Source organism: Convolutriloba macropyga, chromosome 10 (assembly GCF_964194025.1).
Source record: "Convolutriloba macropyga chromosome 10, txConMacr16.3, whole genome shotgun sequence".
NCBI lineage: Eukaryota > Metazoa > Xenacoelomorpha > Acoela > Convolutidae > Convolutriloba > Convolutriloba macropyga.
In genome coordinates this window covers 17,913,656-17,932,839 of record NC_134477.1, presented here as the reverse complement: position 1 = coordinate 17,932,839, position 19,184 = coordinate 17,913,656, and the positions used below count along the sequence as shown (strand labels likewise).

The window sequence follows — 19,184 nt, the reverse complement described above, 5'->3', positions numbered from 1 at the left end:
AAATACGAAAGGAAAACAACGTAAACGAACAAAATTCTGAAACTAGACGAGTCGACAATTTTAACGTCAAAACGTCATCACAAGAATGCTTCTTTTTTCAGACTTGCCAAAAATTTAATAAGCATCAGATGACTTGTAGAAGACAGCCAAAAACTTACTTTAGCTGTTAATAAAGAGGAAAAAACAAAAAAAATTGTTATCAGTTTTTTGGATCGTATTTAAAATGCTTACTTCTTCATTTATAGAAAAAAGCTGACATTAAACGAGTGAAACTTAAGCCTTAAACGCCGGAATACATAGGATTTAGCCCAAATCTATTTTTAAAAAATTTTTATGTACAGGCAAAATTGTTTCAAAGGCCTAAATGTCAGTTTAAAATTTTCAGTATAAAAAAACGAAACAAAAACATAATGCAAATCTTAAGTACATTAGCTTAGTCTAGTCATTGTAGTTTGTCTAATCTGGAACGCAACAAAGCCTCAACTTGAAAGCACGAAATTTTGATTATAAACGTACAAAAATTGTTGCAAAACCACACCTCAAAATAACGAGCAAAAAACAGATAAACGCTCAAAAATCTGGACTTGTACGCAAAAAATATGCACTACTTATGAAAATCTGGTGAACCCCTGAAATTCTGAATGTGAAAGTTTATTGAAGCCACAAAATTCTGCACAGGAGCGCACGCACTCTAGTCAACGCACAAAAGACTGATCTCGAACATACAAAGTCTGAACTTGAACAAACTCTTGAAACAAGCTGTATCCGTCTCGGCAGTCTTCAAAAAAGCACTTTTTCGTCTTGAAGGTCCAGACATACTGGTATCCATCTGGCACATCAACGTCAGTACATCTCCGCATTCGGTGGTATGTTATACAAAAAACCGGAAAAATCTCTTTTTGGTCTTACAAGATTTTAACAAAACTCACCTTCCAAAACTGTTTATAAAAAAATTCATCTGTTTGCCAGATGGAATCAAGTATGTCCAGATTAAAAACAGACACCCGAAGTCAACGTGTTTTCAAATTAAATGGTCTGCAAACATCGAAATGCGAACTGAAAACAACGTAAATGCACAAAAATCTGAAACTAGACGTGTCGACATTTTTAACAACAAAGCGTCATCACATGAATGCTTCTTTTTTCAGCCTAGCCAAAAACTTAATACGCAACAGATGACTTGTAGAAGACAACCAAAAACCTACATAAGCTGTTAATAAAGAGGAAAAAACAAAAAAAAATTGTTATCACTCTTTTGGATCGTATTTAAAACGTTACTTCTGCATTTATAGAAATTAGCTGAAGTTTAAAGAGCGTAACTTAAGCGTTAAATGCCGGAATACATCAGATTTAGCCCAAATATTTTAATTAAATTTTTTATTTACAGGCAAAATTCTGAAACTAGACGAGTCGACAATTTTAACAACACAGCGTCATCACATGAATGCTTCTTTTTCAGCCTTGCCAAGAACTTAATACACAGCAGATGACTTGTAGAAGACAGCCAAAAACTTACATAAGCTGTTATTAAAGAGGAAAAAACAAAAAAACATTGTCATCAGTCTTTTGGATCGTATTTAAAACGTTTACTTCTTTATTTATAGAAAATAGATGAAGTTGAAAGAGTGTAACTTAAGCCTTAAATGACGTAATACATCAGATTTAGCCCAAATATTTTTTAAAGTTTTTTTAAATTACAGGCAATTTTTTTTCGAAGCCCTATAAGTCAGTTAAAAACTTTCAGGATAAAAAAACGAAACGAAAACATTATGCAATTTTTAAGTATATTAGTTTAGTGTAGTCATTGTAGTTTGTCTAATATGGAACGCATCAATGTCTTGATATGAACGCATATAAGTCTGAACTTGAAAGTACGAAATCAGTTGCGAAAGAGGAAGTCAAAAGAACGAGCGAGAGTAGATGAATATACGAAGAACTCTGGACTAGTGCGCAAGAAATCTGCAGTACGCACAAAAGTCTGATGAACTCTTGAAACTCTGAATGCTAATATCAGATTAATTCGAAAAAGTCTGAACATGAATGCACGCAATCTGATCAACTTATATAAGACTGATCATGAAAGCACAATAGCAGATAAAGGAAGAAATGAACTTTTTTAATACTATGCAAAACACTGATTGCAATATTTTCAGTTTTTCTCTTAATTTTTCCTTCAAGTGAAATTCTGTTTTCTTTTACTAGTCACCTGATGCGTATTAGTTTTTTGCCGAGCTGAATAACATAGAAGCATTTATATAAAAAAAACAAGAACAATACGTTGAGGACAATAAAACTCATGCCCTGAATTCCGGAATACATCAGATTAAACTCGGAAATTTTTTATGTTTTTTTTTAATTCACGCAAATTTATATCGAAACCCTTGTAGTCAGTTAAAAATTTTTAGCATTTAAGTACAAAATGGATACCTCTTACCAATTCTAAGTACATTAGTTATGGGTACTAGTTGCAGCTTGTCTGACCTGGAATGCATCAAAGTCTCATCATGAACGCAGGAAAGTTTGAAGATGAACCTACGAAATTTGTTGCAAAAGCATACCTCAAAAGAACGAGCGAAAAACAGATGAACGCACAAATATCTGGACCTGTGCGCAAGAAATCTGCAGTACGCACAAAAGTCTGATGAACTCTTGAAACTCTGAATGCTAATATCAGATTAATTCGAAAAAGTCTGAAAATGAATGCACGCAATCTGATCAACTTATATAAGACTGATCATGAAAGCACAATAGCCTGGTGACGCACAAAAGTCTTAACATAAATATACTGGAAACAAACGCATGAAAATCTGATGAACCCTTGCAATTCTGAATCTGAACATCTGTTGAAGCCTCAAAAAAGTCTGCACATGAGCGCACGCAATCTGGTCAACGCACATAAGACTGATCTTGAACACACAAAGTTTGAACATGAACAAACTCGTGAAACAAGCTGTTTCCGTCTCGACAGTCTTGAAAAAATCGCTTTCCGTCTTGGAAGGTCTTGACACTCTGGTTTCCATCTGGCTCATCAAAGACAGTATTCGATTGTCTCTCCTCCGCATTCGGTGGAACGTTTAGCAAAAAAGTCGGAAAATTTTTTTTGATCTTGCAAGTTTTTAAAAAAAAACTCACCTTCCAAAATATCATCTATTTTTTCTGAAGTTGTTTTAGAATTTATTTCCAGTGGAGTGTTTTTACTCTTTTTCATGCTCAAAAGCTGAAAAACTGCCAGAACTAGCGACTAAAAAGCTAAAAATTTTGCTGGAAAAGCATAGTTTTCAGTAGATAGCACAGTTCATCTTTTCCATTCGCAAAACATTTACAAAATTTGAAACCATTATCCAAAATTATATAATATTTTGAGCTCTATCTTTACGTGGTACACAATCTGAATTCCCAGAATGAATCAAGTATGCCCCGACCCAAAATTAACGCACGAGGTCAACGTGTTTTCAAAATAAATAGTCGGCAAACATCGAAATACGAACGGAAAAATGACAGTAAACGCAATAAATTCTGAAACTAGACAAGCTAACATTTTGAAAAAGGAAAGGTGTTGACATAAATGCTTCTGTATAATTCAGCTTGGCAAAAAAAATATGCAACAGGTCACTAGTAGCAGAAAAACGAAATTCAGTTGAGGGAATAATAAAGAGAAAAAACAGAAAATATTGCAAAAAATCTTTTGCATTGTATTAAAAATGTTTACTTGTCAGGTCATTGCAGCTTGGCAGGTCAGAAAACTGCAATGAGTACCCATAACTAATATACTTAGATTTTGGATAATGTATTCTTTTCGTATTTAAATCCTTAACATCTTTAACTGAATACAAGAGTTTTGAACTAACGTTGCGTAAATTAAAAATGAATTCAAAATATTTTTTGAGCTTGATGTACTCGGGCACTTAAGGCTTAAGTTTTTTGTTCTCAACGTCAATTATTTTCTATAAAGGAAGAAATGAACTTTTTTAATACTATGCAAAACACTGATTGCAATATTTTCAGTTTTTCTCTTAATTTTTCCTTCAAGTGAAATTCTGTTTTCTTTTACTAGTCACCTGATGCGTATTAGTTTTTTGCCGAGCTGAATAACATAGAAGCATTTATATAAAAAAAACAAGAACAATACGTTGAGGACAATAAAACTCATGCCCTGAATTCCGGAATACATCAGATTAAACTCGGAAATTTTTTATGTTTTTTTTTAATTCACGCAAATTTATATCGAAACCCTTGTAGTCAGTTAAAAATTTTTAGCATTTAAGTACAAAATGGATACCTCTTACCAATTCTAAGTACATTAGTTATGGGTACTAGTTGCAGCTTGTCTGACCTGGAATGCATCAAAGTCTCATCATGAACGCAGGAAAGTTTGAAGATGAACCTACGAAATTTGTTGCAAAAGCATACCTCAAAAGAACGAGCGAAAAACAGATGAACGCACAAATATCTGGACCTGTGCGCAGGAAATCGGCAGTACGCATGAAAATCTAATGAAGTCTCCAAATTCTGAATGTGAACATCAGGTGAACCCACAAAAATCTTTACATGAGCGCACGCAATCTGGTCAACGCACATAAGACTGAATTTGAACACACAAATTCTGAACATGAACAAACTCTTGAAACAAACTGTTTCCGTCTCGACGGTCTGGAAAAGAGCACTTTCGTCTTGGAAGGTCTAGACACACTGATTTCTATCTCGCATATCAGCGTCAGTACTCCTCCGCATTCGGTGGTATGTTTTTCAAAGAAATCGGAAAATCTCTTTTGATCTTGAAAAATTTTCACAAAACTCACCTTTCAAAACTATTTTTGAAAAAAACTTCATATATAGCTTCTGAAGTTGATTTAGAATTTACTTCCATAGGACTCCGTACTCTTCTTTATCCTCTCAAGCTACTTCGAAGTTTTTCCACAAAAATCAAAGCCTTGCAAAAAATCTTGCCAGGTTCTTGAAACTTTTTGAATTTCGACTCATCACTTCGCAATTTTGTTTCAGAGAGCGTTTTTAATTCAATTGATATTTTTCAATGAAACAATATTTGTTGATAATGACACCCCTAACCCCCAATAAACTTTTCATGTCTTTTTATTGATCGAGGTATTAATCTTGGGATCCTCTTGGAATGAACGTCGAGTCCCAATTTGTACTCAACGTTAAGTCAACTGTACTTAACTTGAACGTCAAGTCCCACAGATCCAGTGAAGTTATAAGTTTGTGACCAACACTCTGTCAGTGCTCTCTGATCAAGTCACTTTCAAGACAGGGCACGTCTTGATTTAAGTCTTAATTCTTGACAAGACTTGAGTCAAGTTTAGAACAATTATTTAGTGCTCGCAACAAAAGAAAAAAGCCGTTTACGATGGCCTGCCTTGAAAAACCTCGAACGTGAAAAAAGCGGCGCAAGAAAATGCGAGTTCTTCAACAAAGCTCACTTGATAGAGAATGACAAGGTTTCCGATATCGCGCAAATACACATAAGTCATGGCCGCTCCTTTCTACCCAATGAAAAAAAATTGATTTCCGAGGGCTAATTTTGAATTTGCTAAACAATAGCTAATTCTGAATTGCATTAATTATAGTTAATGTCTTCTCAAAATCCTATTCCGCATATCAACTGCGCAATAACCAAGACTTGGCAAGTCTCGGGTAATACTGGACTCAAGACTTCTCAGGACTTCGCCAAGATTTGACTTCGACTTGACAAGTGTTAAGCAAGTCTTTACACGCCTTAAGACTTGAAATAAGAAGTGATCAGCACTGGTATGTCAATTTAAGACGTGAATTTCAGTGGAGAAGTTTTGATCAAGACTTCATGCTCGTTCCGAGCTCTCATCTCAAGAGAGTACCGTTAAGTAGACTACAATCTATCGTGTCTTCGATTGTGAATACAGTTTGTGTGTGAAAGATACAATGATCAGCCCAGTTACTGCCTGCAGCATCGGTTGTATCATCAATCGACATCTCGTTTTATTGAGAGTTTATTTTATCTTTCAAATTGTGCATTAGGTCTTAGCCACTCAAATAAAGGGAGCTTTAAGGCAATTGTCTACAAGATAGCCAATGTTTGAAGCGTTTTTCAACTGCATTTGAAATTTATATTTCAAGTTATTTGATCCTTATTTACGCATTTCTCCCGTTGAATTTCGGTTCAATACATTTTTTCTCGGAGACTCATATTCAGTTTTTTGAAAAATCAAATTTGATTTTTAAAGGTATGACAATTAGTTGAATAGATTTACACAATTAATAATCAATTATCGGTTATTCTAATCAGTTAATTTAGTAACCATTTAGCGCAAAGTACTCTTGGTGGATCCAATGATCTTATTAGGTTCCTCAACCAACGCATAAGCAAAGTTACCCTCGAATCACCGCGTCTCAGATTGATTCACATTCTTTTATTTAATTAGCCTAATTCAGTTACTGCTTATTGTTAATGTTTTTTTTACTGCTTATTAAAATTAATGAAAGTTTTTTAATGCATGATTATTGTTTCTTTCAATTGTTTTTCAATACGTGACTTCTTCTTTTTGAGTGCCTTGTTTTTGACAAAGTTCTGTCTTGACTCTGAGGCTTAAAAAAACTGTAAAAATGCATGTTGTTGTTTATCGTTTCTAACACAAAAGCCAAGACGAAATCCTTCAACTCATGTACAGGGTCAATTACGTTAAAATGATCTTACTTTATTGTGCACTTGATAAATTTTGAGCTAAGTACACATAAAAACCTCCATTTTTTGCTTCTCTATTTAAAAACTTACTCAGCAAAGTCACAAAGCAGTTTTAAAAAACCTGACGCTCCGTAATGTGTTTTTCACATATTGTTCTGGCCCCACTTATATGGATCTAAGATTAAAGTTTTACAAAAGGACACACAGACAATAAAATTGTAACAAAGAATCAGAAATTAGTTCACGGCTAACCATTTTTCCAAACCATACAGCGATATTTTTTGAACAGTACGTGAATTTTTAAAAGTTTCCCATCTCTGCATCGTTAGGTCAGAATGTGGATAAACGGGGTCGAAAAATTATTTGCGAAAGCACGAACCGAGCCTTGTTTCTGTTGAGTTATGTCAGCTGAACTAGTCCTAGTTTTTGTGGTAAATATTATTGAACGCAAGTTTTAAAAATTATAACAGAATAACACAGCAGAGACTTGACCAATTGATAAGTGATCTAGAAGCACTGCTACAATTTAGTACAAACCAGATGGATGCTATTCATGAAAAAAAAACATTGTAAACTTTGTGAAAAAAAAATTCTTAGTTTCTGTTCCGATATCATTTACGATGCTTGTACTGCAAACTCTTGTAACTTTTTGAAAACATGAATGTGCATTGCTTAAAGTGGCCGAAAGAAAACAAAAAACTAAAAGAATGTATGAGACATCTTGAACAATTTTTATTTTACAATTCATAAACATATGATTTTGAAAACATTTCTGTTGACCAGTTATGTTACAGATGTTTTAATTTTTCGGTTAATTTTTGTTTTCAGTTTTACGTTTGCTTAGATGTAAAGTTTCATGAAAATTAATATGAAAATCTGTTGAAAAAAAATCAAATTATTGAACCCACACTTAGCAGTAATCTTACCAATTGCATTCCAAAGCTTACGAATTTCAACTTTGGTGGATTTTTTTTCATTCTGGAAAACTTTCAAAACAACAACAGCTCCAAAAATGCAATTTTTATGCAATAAAACCAAAATTTTAAACTTTATTTAACATTTTGTTGCTCGACTACATATATGGTTTTTTAATTTTTTGAGCTATGCAAAAGTCAAGGAGTGCAGGCGTTTTTTTGCAGTAATCAATATTAAATCCAAATATAATTAATGATAAAGAAATTGTGAAAAAAATTTGATTTTAGTTTTTTTTGCAGTTTTTATTGATACGCTCTGAAACAATTTAAATTTAGCCGTTTATGTTCAGCTTTACATCAATAATTTGAAATAAAATACAATTCTGAGGTGAAGTAAAATTTTCATAAACAAAGTTCAGAAAATACTATCGCCGCTGAGAAATGTCAATTAAATCTGTTCCAGGGCTTTTAAAGATATGGTCATTTTCTCATTAACCAATTTTCATCCTAAACATCACAAGTTCCAGCTCCTAGTATATATTGCAAAACCAATCAAACCATTAATTTCTAATTTTTAAATTGAGATATAATCAAACTTTTTAAAGAAAAATTTTCAAAAAATCAAATGGAACTAACAAAAATGTTCCAAAAACTTATTATTTCAATGCATATTTTTAGCAAAAGTTTATCTTCCGTTATGATACGTTTTACTCAATGCAAAAATTGGCGTTTTTGTTGCGTAATCAGGCAGAATCTTATCTATTTTCTTACTCTAAATAATTTTAACCATAAAATTCCGATCACTTTCCAGAGTTTGCGAGTCTAAATTTTTTCAGCAGGTACACTTTGGAAAAATTTTGAAGCTAAAACACTTAATTTCTGCTAATGGTTTAACTTCAACACCCCGACAGAAAATGAGAGTTGTTTTTTCCAAAAAAAGAACTTTTTTATTATGTTTCTTACAACTATTTTTAAAATTTATATAAGGCAGTATCGTTTGAGGTCAGTATTTTTCGCTTATAATCTAAGTTTTAAAGTTTCAAAATTAGAGAACTCGTTTACTCAATATACCCAGTTGATTTAAAAATCGATCCTGCAGCAATCGATCTCTTTTTACTTTACCTGTACGATAAAAAAAATGAAGAAAAGGGCTAAAATTTGCAGAAAAGCCCAAAGCCGGCATCCTAATTTGGTGCCAAATCTAAACGGCGATAATTGAATGGAGGTGACACAAATAAAAAATTTGCTCAAATTGTTGGTCCAAGATTTGCTAAATAACCGTTCCTCAAAATGTGAGGAAATTTGTAATTATTTTTTTGATGCTTCAATTTCAAACTCGCTGTCAAGGAATCAAGCCCGTGCAAGCCACGCAAAAACCATAGTAACATGGCTCCAGCAAGGTCATTTAATCAAATTTCATATCACGGAAACATTTCATTAAGAGACTGAACCAGAGAATCCGGTTGCGGAAAGAAACCCCCACGGAAAAAAACCCACATCATTTTAGATAGGAAATAAAACCCCACCGAAATAAACCCCCACGGAAATTAACCCCCACGGAAATAAACCGCCACAGAAATAAACCCTCACGGAAATAAACCCCCACTTTACTATTAAAGAGCTGCACATTTAGCGCGTTTGGCCATGCCTCGCGGGCCATGGCCATGCCTCAGAGGCCCGTGGTACTTGATATGAAACTATCACAACCGAACAACTTATCACAACTGAATTTCAATTTTAAAATGGGAGTTTATTTCCGTGGGGGTTATTTTCCGTGAGGGTTTATTTCCTATCTAAAGTTAAGTGGGTTTTTTTCCGTGGGGGTTTATTTCCGTGGGGGTTATTTTCCGTTGGGGTTTATTTCCTATCTAAAGTTAAGTGGGGGTTTTTTCCGTTTATTTCCCAGAAACATTTGAGAAAATGGCAAAATTTAAATTTTTTGCATTGTCTATTTAGTTATAAACTAAAAAATCCCATTATGTCAAATTAGTGAATGTTTTTTCTTAGCTTAAGAGTTGTTTGAGGATATCTTCATCCTTTACCAGCTTCTTACAAGTTTATTTGATCTATCGTTTGTATTAACAACCCAAAAATCCTTGCACAAGAACTCGTACTCGTTTCAGAAATAATCCGAAATCTTTGCGAAACTTTTCAAAAACCATTTCAACAAAAATGCATACAACCGGCGTGGCGATGCAGTTCATGTCTAGTTGAAATCATTTTTTTCCTATTATGGTTGGTTTTTGTATAGCTGTTATAACCACATGAGTGAATAGAAGCGAAAAAAACTTCTAGAACATGTATTAATTTACTATTCTTTCGTAAACAAGTAATTTGTTTACAGCAAACAAGTCCATTTTAGGATGCATGTTCTAAATTGAACCCATTGAGCGCACCTTTGCAACCTCATTTCTAACCTGAAACTGATTATTGAACACAGTTATTTTATAGGAAGTTGTTAAAAATTTGGGTTGTACTTTTGCTTCCAAGGCCATAACTGTCATGCTAGGATTTCCATGTTGACAAAATTCTGTCAAATTGGCCCGATTCAACCAAACAAACTTGCCCAGTTTATTTTTTCTGGCTCTAGCCCTTTACGTATAGAGCAGCTTACACACTTTCCGGGTCCCGTTTGCCGGCTCATAATTTAACTGTGCCGGTTAATCTTGGCAGAAGTTAAACAAATTGTGGCATAGTTATAAACCGGTACCAGTTATAAATTGAATTGAATTATAACCTGGTTATAAATTGAGAGTTCTGAAAATGGGTTGCTTGTTTTGATGGGTCTTGAAGTTGAAAGACGGAACGACTGTTTGTTATAAATATTTGGGTTATAAATGTTGTCTTCTATTTACCCCAAAAAGGGAGAAAGGTGTGATTGAAATGCCCAGTGGGCTCTGTGCCTTTGTCAGGCGGTTAACATGTTTATTATTAGCCAAAGCACTCATTTTAAATCATTTTATACTTCTTATTAAGCCCTAATAAATCTTTACCCCCCCCCCCCCCCTCTCGAGACCCTTTAACTTTCGTTATGTCCAGTTATAACTTCCCCAATTCTTCGTGGGTTAATTATTATGTAACACCCCTTCACAGAGTATCGCCTCTACATAATGGTGACCGACTGACTGGTTATAAGTTATAACAAATAGGTTAGTACAACCCAGCAGGGTTTATAACTACCTGAGACAGTTAGGGCGCACACGACAAGTACACCCCAAGTTTTCAGGTGACTTATGTTTAGATTTCTTATTAACTGCATTTCCTAATTTGAGGATCAAGCCCAACTTTAGCTGATTGCTGCTGAATCCACTCGTCTTGTCTCAAGTGTGCAATTAGAAAAAACGTCTTTTGGCCGAAAATTTCATTTCGATTAAGGGGGTGGGGGTTTGAGTTTTGGACAACAAACCGGATCTAGTTGAAATTATTGGGGGCATTAGTAGGTTAAAGTTTGACTCATGATCCCGACTGCAATAAAAATAACTTCTGCGGAAAATTTGGCAATAGACGGAGCACATCAAAATTTAGTAAGGCAGGAACGATTTCGATCAAGCATCGGTATAAAGTTCGCTCACTGGCGGATTTTTTTTTAACGTGGACCACTCTTGTTCAACATTTTAAACTTACTTTTGATTTCATTTGACTTTTTTATATTCATTTATTTTATATTTATATTTATTTTTTATATTTAATATTTTATATTCATTTGCTTCCATCATCTATTAACGACACCGATATCTGTCAAGATTTTGCAACATAAGAATCTGGGTTCGACTAGAAGTTTGTTTCAAACAAGCCTTTACTTTTTTCTGCTAAAAGACAATCGGTTAATTGATAAAAGTTGTTGTAATTTGTGATTTGTTGGATTAGGAAATATCGGATTTAGTTGGACAGTTGGGATTACAATAAAGGAAGGGCAGCCAAGGACAGCCCAAATTGACAAAAATGAGAGTGGGGTTGGAAAGTAGCGCCCAAAAGAGAAATAATCTAATAAACTCTTTCCCCAGGGTACGCAAAACACATCAAAACGAAGAGAACTAGTTGGACAATTGTCGATTTTTGTTTAGAATGAAATGATGTAGGAGGAATTTCTTTATTTTTTTGAGTAAACTACAGTTTGTTCTCGCACTTAGTAACAATTTAGCTAAAATCATAAGAGTAATTGCACTGTTACTATTTATGAAACTTTCGGCTTTATCATTGGACCATTTTAGCTATATTACTACAGATGTGGAAAAAAAATCTTTTTCAAGCAATCAATTCGTACAAAATGGCAATGCCTTTTTTCCCGCTAATCCTGCAATTCATATCATGTCAAAAGGACTAGCACAATTAAGATTTTGTCACAACTTTTGTTCATCTAATAGTTGCATTTTCTTACCAATACTTATGAAGAAATTCGAATTCGATTTCGATTATTTGTACAATTCACGTACTGGGGTTAGCCATTGCAGGACTGTTTTGTTTTCTTTCCACAAATGCAGATAGAACAAAAACTGTATCACCATTATGAAGAATGTTATTGAAAATGAAAGAAAAGGCAGCAAAAATGACTTGCAGAAAGAGGTATAAAAAGTAAAACTATGAATGAATGTGTGTTTCAATCTTGGGTGTTCTGTGAAGGTTAGTAATGCTTAAGGCATTAAGAAAAGGAAAATGAAAAAATAACTTTATAGAAAGCAGTTTGCTTTCGAAAGCTTAGACTTTTGATTTTATTGGGATCTCAGACCACAACAAGAGGCAGATTTTTTAAACTCATCACATTTCTTCTCAATTTAAACTTATAAATTTTACAGATTATTTTGATTGGAAACATTTTGTTCTTTTTCTTGAAAACGACTGAACATTTGAGAACATTTTCGTTTCCTCTGAACGTGAAGAAATATAATGTATACCCCAGAAAACGTTCTTGATTATGTAGGTTTTTTTCCTAGAGTCCATTCAGTCAAATGGAAGGGGAACAAAAATGGGTCAGAGTGAAAATTTTTTGCTGAGTGAAATTTTTGTTCTATATCCCAATAATATTTATTTCCCAAATTTTCGATTTTTCAAAGTAAGTATTAAAAAGTTTTAACTATTTCTATAAGAAAACACACAAGAATGAAGACAAGTTTCTCACAGAACACTGAAATAAGTTTTAAAAACAATATATATGAGTTTTTATATCAACAGGAAATTTTTTTTGATTTGATGATTTTGCTTAACTTTTTCTCTGAAAATTGATGCCAAGGAAGATTTTTTAACTATAAGTTCATTTTTTGCTGCGGCCTTTTTTAAGCTTGCTGTAGCTTTCGAAATTTTTGCAAATACAGCCAGAATATGTTCACATCATCCCACCCTGAGCTGCAGAATTTTGTAGAATTTTGCGCTACAGAATTTTAAAATTTTGATGTGGAATTAAGAGTTCCAGCGTTCAAAATTTTTTGAATGGTTTTGGAGTTCTATATTTTAATTAAAAAATCTAGTTTTTGTGGATCCAACACTGTCCAGTCAATGTGACATTTTCACGCTTCTTTTGCACTTAAACTTTCCAATTACTAGAATCACTGGATGAATTGTTAGAAAACTCAACAAAAATTTCGTGAAAACATTAGTACAAATTTTTATTAGGAAACAAATTGGAGTAGGTAGATTTATTAGCAGTTTACTGGCTGGTTAACTCACTACGGCATTGTGGGAAAAGCGAATAAAATTTGTTTTCATGCGGTTTTGACTTAAAATCTTTGCAGTCAATTCTATCAATCAAACTGCTTATGATACAGAAGATGCACATCCTTGGTTATTATTGCATTCAATTGCTAAAGTGAGGTTCTTTTAGGATATATCCAGTTTTGTTGACACTTTCAGTTGAAGTTTTGGAAAACTAAACTAAATACATTTAGATAACTTTTTCAAAACTTTAAACCAGATGGGTTTTTTATTTAATTTGTTACTAAAGAGAAAGTGGGATTGATAAAAATGTTACCATGACTTAATTATATGCGCATTTTAAAACAGAAGAATATTTGAAGGACATATAATTTTTCTCCAGAAAACATCAAAGTAATTTGTTTTTCAACAAATTCAGCGTTATATTTATCTGCCTAACTTTTTTAATTAAGATTTTGTTTAATTTATGTTGGTATTTTTCTTGGTTTCTTGCAACAGTTTTGCGTAAATAGTTTTTTTTAGCTTTGGGCTCGGATCCATAGGATTTTGAGAGTCTTGTTCAATTTACATTGAAAATAACTAGTCATAAATTTTGTAGTCATTTTTTCGGATCATTTAGAACATGGTCAATTGTAAGTTAACAAGTTTGGCATTTTTTCTTCTTAGTTTTTGAAGAAGTTGGTTTTTTCCAGCTACCGCGAACTTGAAAATTTTGAAAAATTTTATTTCTATACGCTAGACAATAATTTTCCTCCCATTGTTTGGCATTAACAGTATGATTTGAGAGTTGCCAATTTTCTTAGTAACGCTTATGTATTACCATACTTTAAAAAGAGGAAATATTGACACGGTTATAATAACTGTTTTTGAGAAAAGAAAATTGGAAAACTTTAATTTATTTTGCTGAGAAATTATTGTCTATTCACAATCCTGTTCGAAGAAGTGAAGTTCGATAGCACTTCGAACTAGTGTAAAGTTACAGGTCAACCGGGTTATGTAGCCCGTGTTTGATTTTGTTCAAGTATTCCCGTACTTAACGCCAAGTCAATATCAGTGCAGGGCAAGTATAATTCCAAGTCTAAGTATCAGTACTGAATCAGAGCTATGATCATAATACATTTAAGACTTGTCAGACTTGGCCACGACTTGGCAAGTCTTAATCCAAGTCTTGGCGAAGACTTGCCAAGTCTTAATCCAAGTTTTAATAGCCGAAAAAACCGTCAAAAATGATTTAAAAAAACGGCAAAAATGGCCGAAATTGAGCTAAAGATTATATATAACGTCAAGCTTATACTCAAAACTTTCAACTTTTCTAGACTGATAATAATAATAAGACGGGTTGCAACATTATGTGCAACCTCACATCACCGATTCCCCTTGTTTTTCCTTTATGTCCGTGATCGCAATTATTCCGCAGAATTGATAACATTTTTTCTCACCATCGCAAATTCAAAGAGAATCTAAGTAGCCATTATTCTTGAGCTTATAACTTGTTATTCCGGGAAATTATAACCAAACCAGAGAACATTTCATAACTAAGACTAGCTAACTAACCATCACCATCTCTAACCAGCCAATGCCCTGCCGGGAAATGAATGAGATGAGAAAGAATGGAAAAGAATAAAGAAAAAGTGAAAGGGCTTAAATTGTGATGGGCATAGAAAGCGAAAGAAGACAGGAGATAGATTGAAAGGAAAAAGTAACCATCCAAAAGAAGAACTACTGAGATTTACTCAAACAGCAAATTTGTAATTTTTCCACTTTATTTGCTGAGCAGAAACGACACCGACGCTTATGTTGAAGAATACTAAACGGTTAGCGTTTATTTACTGTATTTTACGGCAACCGCGGTTTACAACTGGTTATAACTGTTATAACTAACAGACACTACCAGAAGTGGATATCAGTTAGGAAAGAGACACATCGCAGTAGGCGGAACACCTTGTATGTACACATACATGCACACAACATCCACTACAAATATCAAACAGCAGAGCGAAGGGGGGAGAAAAGAAAAATCTTCAGTTTTAACTGCTTGTTATTCCTAGTTATTACAACTGACCATAACCAATACCCTCCACAGCCTTGCCACTGGGGTATTTAACATCACTTATTGTCAAGCTATTATAGCGAGAAAACACGTAAAAGTGAAACAGGTAAGTCACATTTGTGTCGACTAAAATATTTAATGTTGAATAGTGACCAAAATGCTAAATAAGTTTGACCTGTTTCCAAGTTCATTCGGAAATCTTTCGTAGAAATAACTAAGTTTCAAAAAAATTAGAATACTTTTTGTCATGGATGAAAGCGGACTGCTGAATCTGAATGTGATGGTACTTTTTGTATTTTTTATGATAGTGACTAAGTTGACATAGGGTTTTATTATTTCTAGGCTACGTTTTGTTGATACGAGCCATTTCAGAGTTTTCGGTATTTTATTCTAAGCCTTCTAATATTCCACTGCGTTCTTGTTTCCTCCAAGCCCCAGCAATTAATTTGATTGAACTTTGGTCAATCAAATTTTCTAGGAAGTTTGCTGAAAAGTGATGAAATTAGTTATTGGCACAATTTTTGAACATTTTGAGCTCTTTCAACGCATTTCCTACACAATTTCAGCTCATTCAGCAAACTTTTCGCTCAATTTCAGCGTATTTATTCTACAATTTCAGCGCATTCAGCTAGATTTTTACGGAAATTTGCGCCGAATTCAAAATTTCATACTTATCAGATGATATCAAATTTTGCGATGCAGATTTCTGACGGTGGAATGATTATCATGCTGGCGAAGCTTATAGACAACAATCGTCACATAATTGTATGAACGGGTTAAGAATTATGTCACCGCTGTTCCTTTCTATTTGGTTCAGCAAAACAAATACAAATATAAATTTTTTACTGCATTGTCATTAAACTTCACAAAACAATTGCTGCCTTAAACTATTGCTGTGCTTTTCACACAACCAATTTGAGGTTAAGTTCATAATTCTGCAATTTAGTTTCATTCAATTATTCTTTATAGTGAAAATTTAGTTTCATAAACTTTATTTTGCGGTTCAGAAATTTTTATCAATGCTGCTGTGGTATCTCTAAGAGCTCGGGGTTGTAACAAACCAACTGTGGTATTAGCTAACTCCATATACCGCTAGAGAAATAGAGCTCAGAGGAATCAAAACTGCAATCTCCCGTATCACTGGCGGTCATGCTACCGTTGCGCCAAAGCTCTGCTGAAGGAGCAACTTTGTTAGCTTGATATACCAGAAGCTGGGTTATTATAGGTGATATCTATTTTCAGTTACTCGTTCATCTTTTTTTCCAAAAATGACCTTTGTTTTTCCTTTTTTGAACTTTGTGCACACTTTATCAATAAAAATTTGTTTCATGGGACCACATCAGATCTTCAACTTTCTGACTCGATATTTTTAGGTGTTGTACAATTTTCCTTTCCAAAAGTTTTTGATTGTGTATAATAAAATAAGGCATATCACTTAAAGTCGTGAAAATTGATGCATATAACGTTATATTGCACAAGTACTGATCACATTATTGAAATTTTACTGATGAAAATTAACCTGGCGACGATTAAAATGACGAATGATGATGCAGAAGTATTTTTAAGGAGATTGGAAAAATCTTACGCAACAAAATTCACTGCGGAGACCAGTATTATCTCAAAATTCTGAACAAATTGTCGCATAATATCATTTTTTATCAATTCTTCCACTGAATTTTTGGTTTTTGCATGTATTTTTTGTTGTTATCATAGTCATGACTTATCGTGATGTCTAATTGATAACTCATGAAAGAAAAACATCCTTGTCTTGCCATCATGGAATAAATTAGGTTTTTTTGACTTCCAATGAAAGTAATTGCTTTTACTGGCTGTTGAGACTTTTAAAAAATTTTCGAAAATTTTTTGGAGCATTGACCAATCTTAAGCTCAATTTCGTGATCCGCAAGTCAGTCTCAGTAATGAAAGGTAACCTCTCTCATCTTTTGCAACCAAAATTAGTCAGGTTACAGGTTTTGTCTTCTAACTTTTGGTTCTATGACTTCGATTCCACGAGTTTCAAAATTTTTTTTCGTAATTTTTCAAGATTTTATTTCGTAAAATTGGTTCCTTTTGAAATCGTGTCACATTATCCCATTTATGATAGTTCCCATTGGCTTAGAGAAGACGTTCAATGGATCATAAATCAAGTTTTAAGAAAAAAGCTATTGGTTTAAATGGTTTCGACACTTTCTTCTCGCATTTTTTACTGAATTTTTGGTTTCTGCCTGTTTTTGTTGATGTTTTTATAGTCATAAGACTTATTGTGATGTCTTATTATTGCTTAATGAAAAACAAACACTCTTGCGTTCCCATTGAGGCATAAATTTGCGTTTTTGTTGACTTCCATGGAAGGGTTTTGAATATAGTGGCTGTCAAGACTTATAAAAAAATATATTCGAGTGTTTTTGGAACATTAACCAATCTTAAGCTTATTTGCGTGACCTGTAAGTCAGTCAAAGTAATGACAGGAATCCGTTCTTTTCTACTGCAACCAAAATTAGTCTGGTTGGCCGCTTTATATTCTAACTATTGGTTTTATGACTTCAATGCCACGAGTTTTCATATAGATTTTTTCTAAAATTTTTTGATATTTTTAGAAATCTTATCTCACTACCCATTATCTAAAGTTCCCGTTGGCTTAGAGAAGACGTTCAATCGATCCTAGATAAAATTTTCAGAGAAAAATTTATGGTTTATTTTTCTTGGACACTTCCTTCTTTCATTTTTCTACTGATTTTTTGGTTTTTGCCTGTATTTGTTGTTGTTTTCATAGTTATGATAATTATTGTAGCGTTTTTTTAACTTCCGTTGAAAGCTATTGAATTTAAAAGTGTTGATACTACGGGTTTCCTCAGAAATTTCGTGGTTTTAATAAATTTGTTGATTTTTTGAATAATATAGTAATAATTATAATTTTATGTTGTCAAAAAAATTGCTCTGAAGAAAAAAGATTCGAAAATAAAAATAGGTTTTACGGAAAAATTCATTTTTATTAGCGTCGACATTTTTCTTGTTTTGATGTTTTTGAATTTGATGTTTTGCTTGATTTTTTTATTCCTTATGCAGCCGAAAAATGCTGACCGCTCTCATAAGTTTCCAATTGATTTTTGTTTGAATCTTGATACTAAATGCAGTAAATTTATAGCGAATATTCTTAAAGTTTATGATATTATACATTTTCAAAGATTTTTCAAACTTTCATTTTTTGTTGTTCTTTTTGTCAACTTGTAATCTGCTCTCACAATTGAGAGGCAACATCAAATTCCCTTTAAACTAAAAATTAACATATTTATCGATAGTATGTCGTAACTGAAGTTTTGTTTGTGGTATGATATGCTATTTTGCTGAGCAGTCAATATTTGTGTTTTTCTCCTCTTGTAGCACATTCGCGTATTAATAGATCCCAATGATTTTCAAATGTGGCCCATGAGAATTTAATTGTTCGTTCAGTACAATTTTAGCTAAATTTGTCTTAATAACAACAGAAATAAAAACACATAATATTCAGATAATAGCTAATGATTTTAATGACTTCAATAATTTGTGTTTTCGTAAATTTGTTTTTGTTTTTTTTTCTAGCGTTTCTGCTTTTTTAGTCCAGTTTCTATGGCTTAGTCTAAACAAAGACTTGTCCTATTGAGTAATTTTTTGAGTACTTTTTAGTAAACTTTCGTTAAAAATTTAGTAAAAATCTAAAAGGTTTTTAAAAACTTTTGAAGCTATTTGATTTAAAAAATGTTGATGGAGTTTTGAAATTCATCTCATTATTTCCTTTTGAGGATTCATTACCTGGTTTCATCAGGGACAAATCCTATCTGCTTCGTAGTAACGAAAAATAAATTTTGTGTATTTTAGGCTTTATCTGATTTTGTTTTGATGATTGTAGGTGCTTTTTAAT

At 33.1% G+C, this 19,184-nt stretch overlaps 1 protein-coding gene across 5 annotated transcripts in view; it reads left to right on the top strand.

The window, feature by feature from the left end:
• LOC142348803 (gamma-aminobutyric acid type B receptor subunit 2-like) overlaps positions 1–19,184 on the top strand; it is a 168,202-nt gene that overhangs the window by 39,198 nt on the left and 109,820 nt on the right. For 2 of the 5 annotated variants that reach the window (XM_075400306.1, XM_075400308.1), the window contains exon 1: positions 14,764–15,392. The exons of 2 other annotated variants lie outside the window; for them this stretch is intronic. The gene's annotated coding sequence lies outside the window, so the exon portion shown is untranslated. Of the gene's footprint in view, positions 1–10,675; positions 10,740–14,763; positions 15,393–19,184 lie in introns of those variants that run through there. One more of the 5 variants, XM_075400309.1, reaches the window with a different exon arrangement.